This window comes from Atta colombica, unplaced genomic scaffold (assembly GCF_001594045.1).
Source record: "Atta colombica isolate Treedump-2 unplaced genomic scaffold, Acol1.0 scaffold219, whole genome shotgun sequence".
NCBI classification, from domain to species: Eukaryota; Metazoa; Arthropoda; class Insecta; order Hymenoptera; family Formicidae; genus Atta; species Atta colombica.
In genome coordinates, this window is record NW_017259315.1 from 448893 (window position 1) to 459357 (window position 10465).

The window sequence follows — 10465 nt, forward strand, 5'->3', positions numbered from 1 at the left end:
ATTATGTAAAAATTAATATAAAAAATTTTAACATAATTTAGAAACAAATTGTGGAAGTATATTTCTTTAGTAAAATTAACATTTATGATATGTTAAGTTAATATTTACATTCACCTTTACATTACATTTACATTAACTTTTATTTATTTATCTTGGAATTATGTTTTAAATAAATTATTTTTATATTATTTTTATATTATTTATTTATTTGTTAATAAATTGTTATTTTAAGAAATGTTAGATATTTATTAACAGAAAATATTCAATTAATGTCATCACATTATATTATATTAACATTTGGATATTTTAAAAATTTAACACAAAAAGTTTTAACAAGTATCAATTTTGATACAAGCATACAAAATGCTTTTTATTTTGTAGATATTTTTTTTTCAACTACATTACATTAATGATAATTTTATTTCATTTACGTGTTCGTTAATTACAAAGATTTTAATGTTCTCTAATGCAAAGAAAATGCTTTATCAATTAATTAGCGAAAGGATCTCTCTCGATCATGATTTTTTACATTCTCAAATAGTGATTGTTGGAAAGAAAGCTAATTTGTAGTACGAAATTGTTCTATTTCATTTCTGTCGTTTAATTTTATTCTTTCAATGTTTCATAATCGTGCACAAACTTTTTTCATTTTCGCGCTTATTGCTCGTCCCGTGCACCGCGACGAGAAAGCGACTGTTCGCAATTTCCATCATCAGGGAAACGAATGACGTAACAACAAATACTGTCTGTTTCGTTGTATTATGAATCGTTATAATTAATGAACGATTACTGTAAGCGGCTTATGTTGATTTTCGGTCAGTCATAATACACTTATTGCAATATTTGACAAAACAATCAGTAGCATTGATAACGGCTTAATTAACATCTCGTGTAATTATAAATATATGAGCGGCATGAAACAGACGGGCGAGATTCTGACGATTCTCACGCTCAACTAATGAATACACATGTGGCCGATTATATCATTGTCATCGAATCAATACGTGTAATTACAAATACGTGGAGCTAAATTATTACTGCACTTTTACCTCTTAGATCCGTATTTTTATTGTGACAATAAATTTACGAGGAAATTGTTTTCTTTTATACAGAACAAACAATTTGGTTTTTTATATATTTCAAAAGTATATTATATATATTTTTATTAGTTTTATATAAGTATATTATGTCTGAGCTTATAATAGCATCACTGTCTTTGAGGTGCTATATACTCTCTATTATTTTATCTGTTATACTCTTACAAAGTAAAAATCATTTTGTACTTACGTTAAAACTAATTCTTAAAATTTATTTATTGAATTTTTAACATATTTGATTGTTAATTTAACATAATATAATTATGTTTAAATATTTTGTGTTAAATTAATATTTAACAGTTCTTAGTGATAAAATAACAATTTACAAGTGAACAAATAACATAAAAATTTAATTTTAAAATTCAAATTATATTATTATAATTTGAAATGAGATCACCGAGAATAAATTAAATAAGAGAAAAAATTCTATTTTCGGTCAAAGCAGATCTGAATATCTAATATGCAAATTATTGCATTTATATATTTTTTCAGTTTTATAAACTGCTTAGTCGATTCAGCTTATCGGACTTGAAACGTATTGTGCAAACTGAAATTGAAAAATATTTCAAATTAAATTAATCAATTTTAATAATGCTAATGAATATCTTAAAAACCCATAAATAATTTATTGCAAAATTGCGAAAAATATTATACCTAGCCAGAATGGAACTCCTGATTCTCTAGGATGAGCGGCGTCATACTACAACTAAAATAACACTTTTCACAATAAATTATTCACAAGTTTTTATTAGCATCATTATTAAAATTGAAATCAATTTAATTTGAAATATATTTAAGCTTTACGGTTTGCGATTGCGTTTCAAATCTAACAAACCGAATCGGCGCGTTTTATAAAAGTGAAAAAATGTATTTGCAAAAATTTATTAAGCAATAAAATTCACTTTAATCAAAAATAGGATTATTTCTTTTAATTGTAAAATTTCAATTCTAAGATAAATAAATAAAAGATGTATTACAGACAACAAATTACAGATATTAATTTTACTGAATAAATATTTCCTATAATTTGATTTCAAATTATATCAAAGTGTTACATATTTGTAATTTTTACATAATGTTTATGTTTTAAATATTTTTTATATATTCGTCTTGTGTTAAATTAACATAAAAATTTGAATAGATCGTTTGAAACATAAAATTACACATAAAATTTAATATTAAATTTTGCAACTGTACATGATGCGAAACATTTTTTCATTTTTTAATAAAATTTATTAACCTCAATGAAGTTTATGTCTAGAACATTTTGATGCTAAGAATAAATAAGAGCAAGCCCCTCTTTGCATCTTGTTAGTGATGAGTATATTATTCAATAACGTCATTATCATAATAAGTTCTAAAAGTACTTGATGTAAATGCATATGATATTGCTGACCATATTAATATACGATATATTAAGAAAATTGTGAAAAACAACTACTTTCAACATCGAATGTGCAATAAAAATATGAATTATAGTATAATAAGCGCGATATTAAAATAAATTATATGCACGTATAAAAACTATATTACGTGATCATTCACTTTCGGTTCGCAAACTCAATGTCATTATATAAATAGTATAAACAGCGACACTCGGAATTGAAATTCGGGAAAAAAATTTTACGCGTTCAGAAGTCTAAGAAAATTCGTATATTACATGCAAATCCCATGGCGGAAGGGAGATTCTAAACGAGGATGGCAAGATTGTATTATATAGAACACGATTTTTTTCTTTTCGTTTCCCGTTATAACTCATAATATGTGGTTGTTAGAATTTTATTTCAAGAGTAAAAGTGTCATGACAAATATTTTTTTTAAGCATGCATTGTTAATTGACTAATCAAATAATACCGGCAAAAAGAATGTACTTTTAAAAATATGTCATTTTTACTATTTTCGTTTTATAACTCTTGACAAATTATCCTTTTTGTATAGTGACAATTTTTATATTTTACAAAGTCAATAAATCCAAGATAATTTATCAAAAGCGATATAACTCGAAATATCATTAACAGTTAATTATATTTCTGGAACAGTTAAAAAATTGACTAAATTCAAAATAAAACAATTTTTTTCAAATTTTGACCAAACTATTTTAATTTTAAATATTTTTTGTAGAAAACAAAAAAAACTTTTCTTTTTAGTGATGAAAATGACACAATTTAAAAAGTGTCACTTTCGCAAAAAAGTCTCTTTGAAAATCTTAAGAACGACACAAGAAATTAAGTCATTTAGCGGACAAACTGTAAGTTTGACATTTTATTTTGATAGAGCAATCTTTAACTAACATTCATTCATTCATGGTAATAACTCAAAAAAATGATATGTAAGTATTTATCAAAACTTTCAGATATTTCAACAAAATCGTTCATTCTGTGTGGGAATGTATCTCTGTAGAGAAACATTCTTATCTTAAAAATAAGTTAATCCTTATATAAATTTACATGCATTTTTAATTGGATCTTGGGTTAATATTGCAAGAGCAAACAACAGAAAGTCGCGCAAACTTTCCTTCAACTTTTTATCACCCATAATTTGCAAAAAAATTAAAAAAATGTAAATCGCGACAAGTGATATAATCGTGTTCCGCACAAAAATGAAGAGAAAAGAAAGTGCATCACGCCTAAAGGATTCGACCGGAAGGATGTATACATCTTCGTTTATAACTTTTCTTCAGTAACTCATCTAAAAGAAGAGCGAAACTGAACAGGCTTTGTGCGCAGTTTTGCGTGTTCCTTGGCGGTATTGTTATGTATCAAGGCGAAAGAAAGTACCCGCGATTTTCACCGAAAATGCGAAACTTTATCGCCGCACCGCACATTGTCGAGCCTGACTGATGAAGACAGAGAGACGTGATAAAAAGACGCCCCAAAAAATTTACGAGGGAGAGCATTGTTACAATCGCAGGTCACAGTATTCCGCACTTTGAGTTACGTGTGGGAAGTAACGAAGACGATTGTGTATTTTGATAAAGTCGACTTAATGCGACGATGACGAGTGTCGTCGGGCTCAACGTCGACCTACTCTACTTGCTCGACTCGCTCCTTTTCCACTTACTTTGCGACATCCTGCTTTCTCATGATCGTTTCTCTTTCTTTCCTTTTTACCTCCTCCGCCTCGTTCTTCTTTCTTCATTCTTCATTCTTCATCGTACGGCAAGAAAACGCGGTCGCTTCGGCTCCATAACAACAAGACCGAAATCGTACGTAGAATTTATATGCCACCGTCGCCACGAGGTGCTCGTCGAGATACGGCCCGCTATTCTTCACGTCCAAATCCCCGGACTCGCGAACGCGCTCTCGCGAGCGCGACGGTAGAAATATTTTATCTTTATTTAATCTCACCGCTTGTACGTCGTCGCGCCAGATGTATACGGATGATTTTTATTAGAACTGGCGAACGCGTACTTTTGCCGTGCGCGATTTTCCCTCTCGGCGGTTCTCGCTGTAGCTGATTGTTAAAAGATGGGTCTGTTAAAAAAGGAACAGAGAGATATTTTGGCTTGCAAATATTTCCTTTGCATGCGACGTTTTTATCTTGAACTCGGGTGAAATTTATTCTTTGAAAGGATAGAACAACCGTAAAATAGAACCATGACTCGAAGATAAATTTCATGTATCTATTCATGTTCGGCTATTCATGTGCATAAATTTTATATACTGCGACGTTTACAAGAACAATATCGGTAAGAGAGATGTCAATTCTTTACCTAACAGAAATTATCTTTAGATCGATCTGTTATGTTTTTTAAAAAGAGCGAGCTATAGCTATTTAAGAATGTTTTATAAATCTATATTGAATTGAGAACTTTAAATTACAAAGTTTCTGCTTCTCAATACGCATAGAAAATATTATATATTTTATTATATATCTTATTGAATAATGATTCTTATGTATTTTTAGTTGCTGAAAAAAAATATAAAGTTAAAAAAGTTTTACTCATAGATTTTGAGAAAGCAAAGATTTTATTTTTGATAAAATTCCTGAAACGTTGTAAACAATTTACAACGTTTTCATTTTACAGAATAAAATACATAAAAATTACTATTTAAGCGTGAAATAGAAACCTTGTAAATTAGAATGTAACTTTTGATATTAAACTTTGATATTATCAATAAATTTTATTATTTTAATATAGCACTTAAAATTATACATAAAATTATACTTAAAATTATACATAAACAATAAAAAAGGTTTCATACAATGACATTTATTTTCATATATTGTAAAAAATATTTAAATTTTTTATATGTTATATATATTACAAATTTATGTTATTGCATAAAAAATCTAAAGCGGAGTTTCTAAAAATTGAAGAGCGGAATTTTTTTAAAAGCATACCTCTTTTTAATGTAAAAAGTTTTGTAAGAACAACATCCATTACTTGAGAAAATTGATCAAAATTTGTTGCACTTATCTATTATAATATCATCTATAAAATTTCAGAATTTAGATAAAACTTAATACGTAACAATGAAAGAATCAGAATACATACGCACATAAAATATATCTGTTAAAATATACGCATATATCGAGGTACACGGCAGGAAAAATTAGAAATAAAAACGCGTCAGATTACCATGTACGCGAATTATGAATCGTCCAGAGAGTGGGTTTTGAAAAAATAAAATAAATACCGAGCGTTTGAAAATAATGCTTTTTGCTGCCGAAACAGTTTATTTTTTGACGCATTCACGTCCCTTTGGGACCATCGATCGTATAGGATATTTGCTGTATCGTCAACCTGAGGGACTCGCGTGACGCCCGTCGGAGAACGAAACATTTTGTTAACCATACCCAGTTCTGCTGTTTTACGTGGATTCATGCAAGTCCCGAGCGTGCCCAACGTCCCCTTTTCCTGTCACCCCCTGCCACCGTTCTGGTGGTACATTAAACGAGAAGAAATAGATTAACAGAACAGCGGCATTAATATGGATAATCGCGTAAATTTGCATGAACATTAATTCGTGCGCCATTTAGCCTTGTCACTGTAATACAGCGCGACAACGACACTCGCACCGCCATGACAGTACAAAATTATGTTAGCCTCACATCAGGAACACTGGCATTATTATATATCAACTCTGTATGACGCGCTATTCAATTATCAGATAAAAATTATTACTAATGTACGTGTTACTGCACTGAGAGAAGGTGTTTGGTACTTGTGTACTATAATTGGTAAACTCTCTCTCTCTCTCTCTCTCTAATTATTATTATAATTGGATGAAGGAGAGAAAGAGAGAGAAAGAGACAAAAAGAGAGAAAGCGAGCTCTATTTTTATAGTTATTACTGCTATAACATTAATAAATAATAATCTAATAAATAACTATTATTTTATTCACAAATAATGTGTTACAATTGTTTCGGGAATTGTAACAAAATTCCTCATAGTTTTTGAATAAAAATAATCTTTTCTTAGTTACACCATAAAATTAAACCGAAAATATTCAGTAGCGAAATAAATTTTTTATCTAATGGATTTTTGTGCGTAAATATTATATTTTAACTGCTGTAAAATTTTATTCAAAATGTTATTTTTGTCTATGATTTCCCCTAAAATTAATAATATTAGTAATTATAATTCAAAATTAGACCGACAAGAATAAATCAGTTAAAAGAAGTAATCCTATTTTTGTCAGCGAACCTTAGTGCTTAAATATTTCGATATAAATGTATAACGCAATTGCTTATTAATTTAATATGTGATATTAAATTTTCAACATATGTCAAATTGACTATCACTAGTGATGATGTGACATCGAAATGACTCCGTATCACTACTATAACTGTTGACATTTTTTTCACCCACTGCATTTCTCGCTCTACATTGAAAAAAAATTTGTTCAACTAACTAAACACATTTATTGTTTGCAGATTTGGTTAATTCAACAAATTTTATTTAATCGAATTTAACCGTAGTCTGCTTAACATACTGTTCAATGTTAAGCAAAACTACGGTTAAATTAAATTGAATTAACCAAATCTGCAAACAACTAATAAATGTATTTAGTTAGTTGAACAAATTTTTTTTCAGTGTACGCAGTTCATTAATTCTCAACTGAGTGAGAAAGTCGAACATGTATTACAATAAAATCTATAAACACAAATAAGAAAAGAATGTCATTTTCGGTCAAAGCAAGTCTTGGTATTTAATAATATTCATATTATAAAAATACAATAATAGTATCTATAGCTTGTATGCTGTTTTGATTTGTTGGACTTGAAACATAATCATAAATTGAAATAATCTTATAATTAAATTAATTGATTGTCGATTTAATAATAATGTTACTAACATCTTAAAAATCTGTAAAAATAATTTATTGGCGAAAAATATCAGCTCGGCCGAGATTCGAACCTAGATTTCTCTCATTTTGTGCGAACGTTTTATCAACAAAGGCATCTCATATAAAATTTGCGAGCTTTATTTGTTCTTTTTTAACATTTAATAAACAATAAGGACAAAATGATTCTGTGATCATTGCGAGTATGAAATGTACTCCAATTTGACTGTCTATAAAATTTATAAAATCTATAAAAAGACAGAAAATTAAAAAATAGCTCTTTTCTTCTAAAATGAATATAAAAAGAAGAAACAATGACGCATTTGAAGAAAAATATAAATAATATTGTACAAAATAATATTAAAATAAAATCGAGTTCGAAAACAATTATAACATTACATGTAACTTCAGGCATTGATTGTTATTTCCTGGTATTTTATGGTATTTTATAATTTAGTAAATTAAAAAAATAAAGATCTATATAAAGTCAATTCAATTCAAATACGCAAAACATAATAGATAATTATAAAAACATTAAAATAACACATTATACTTTCGCTATAAAGAAACAAAAAATATTTTAGATTTTTACGCAATAAAAATTACTTGAATGTATGAAACTTGAATGTATGAAAAAAATAATTTTTGCTCCTGCATACATACACGTTTTATGAGAACCGACAGGCAACTAACGAATATCTATGCCGATAAATCTAGAACATTTTGCTTTGCGGCCACATACCTATAGTTTCAGAAAAATATTGATGATGGTAACTATTATATCCTGTTACTTTTGTCTCTAGTCTAATTTGTTAACTATGAAAATATTGCACTGCAAATCCTATATAATTTTAAATATTATACAGGATAATAATTTTAAATACTAATATAATAAAGTATCAAGGTGTGAATGTATGTAAATATAAACGGTACATAAATGTAAATGATAAATAATTTTTATAAATAAATGCACAAAGGATAAATATAATTATTTTCTTAAAATTTGTTATTTACATAATGTTAATAATTTTTCATTCAGTGTATATCATTGAGTTTTCTTTTTTAGAAATGCATGCAATTCTCTAATTAGGAAAAACGATATAAATATTGACAATTTCGCCTTAAATTACAACAGCTAATTAAACTTTTTGAATAATTAAATTGTCACATCGGTCGTGTAGCATAATTTAATAATAAAAGATGAAATTTTTTAATAAATCAATCTTTTTAATTCAGTATTTACTGAAAGAATACTAAATTTTAATAAATATTTGATGAATATTTCAAAATAAATATTAACTAAATGTAAACATACAGGATGAAAAAAAAGTATGAAAATCGTGAAAAATCTAAAAATATAAGTTTTTATAGAAAAGTATTTTCGAATTTTTTCTTATCCTGTATATATTTATTTGGTACAAGAATCATTGATTTGATTTAATTGTCATTTTTTTATTAAGTATTTACTACAATATAAGTAAATGTTTACATAGTACTATTTAAAGAAATATGTATTAAGATTTAGTAAATTTTTTTTAATGTATTATAAAAGAATATCAAGTATTTTATTAAAAGAGAAATGACGCATCTTCCAATTTGCTTTAATTTTTGATTAGTCTTTCGCAATTTCCATTTTTTTTTTTTCAACGGACTGACAATGCCCTAGGATGATCGATCGGACTGCAGCAGATCGGATAATACGTTCGCCTTGGCTGCGTCGCTCTTTTTGCATTCATTAACCAGCGACATATACAGGCAACCCTGGTATATCCCAAGGGCTGGTCTATGCTAAACAGGATTAGGGGGTCACAATGGGACCCAGAGTCCGACGGGGTCAGGACTCCTTAATAAGATTCATTGTGTTCGCGTTCCAGCTCACGCTCGGACGCGGTGCGCATATCCCGCGTAAAAGGAGTAAGGCAGAAAAAAATATTAAAAAAGAGCGGAGAACACACCACGGAAAATCTCGCTGGAAAGCTGTTTTTCGTGCGTCTATGATGCAAACAACCAGCGTGCGCGCCGCGCGCACCGGCCGGCACAAAGCTATTTTAAAAGAGAAAAAAGCGTGGATATTAAAATTCTCATTTCACGAGAATGCTTACGGCGAAAATTAGTTGGATCCACGTCCCGAACATTTCATCGGACAGTCGGGGGATATTTCGATTGAATTTATACGGATATCTCTTTTTTACAAAGATATTCGTGATTTAATCACGCGCCAACGTTCGTATTCGATTCGATTTGGGTTAGGTGGTGAGAAATTGCGAAGGTATTTTCTCGAGCGATGTGAAATCGAGCATCCGGTTTCCCCCATCGAAATACATCGTTATGGTCTCCCTCCCCATTTTCCGCCTGCAAAAAGTCGACGTCGTGGGGTTAATTATCTGCATGGAACGACCGTAATGCACAAATAGGTAGAGGCATGCTCGTATGCGCATTACCGGGGGTTGTCGAGTGCACGTGTTGCGGCACAGCATGCCACTAAAGAACGCGCTGCTAGAACGACAGCTTGCACCTAGAGATTTTCTCTGGTGTCAGTGAGCCCGGGGTAACGGCTGGCTTCCGGCACAGCCGGAAATGGAGCGTAGTCGCCTTTCGCAAGGAAGCTCGCGCCAACAGATCGGAAGTGGTCGTCAATAGCGTCTCGTCAGCGAAAGCTTCTTGTCACTGGTTCAGATCTTATAATATGAAATAATTTAAAGAAAAATTCTCACGGTGTTAATTTGTACAAAACAGTAATTTTCAATATATCTGTTTAACTATATATATTTCTTATAGGAAACTTGAAAGCTTCTTTGTATACAATTGAAAAAATTGTGTTAAAAACATTTTCACGTGTTCCAAATGGTCCACCTAAATTTATGTATTAATTTATGTATTAATTTAACAGAAAATGAAAACGTTAGCAGGTAACACAATGTTATGCAAAAAATTAACAAAAAAAATATAATTAATAAGAATATTATTTTAGACTGTAAATGTGAGAAACACAATTGATAAATTAAAAGCCTATATCGATCAAAGCTAGAACTTTAATGCTTAAATAATTCAATGTGAATTATATATATATATATATA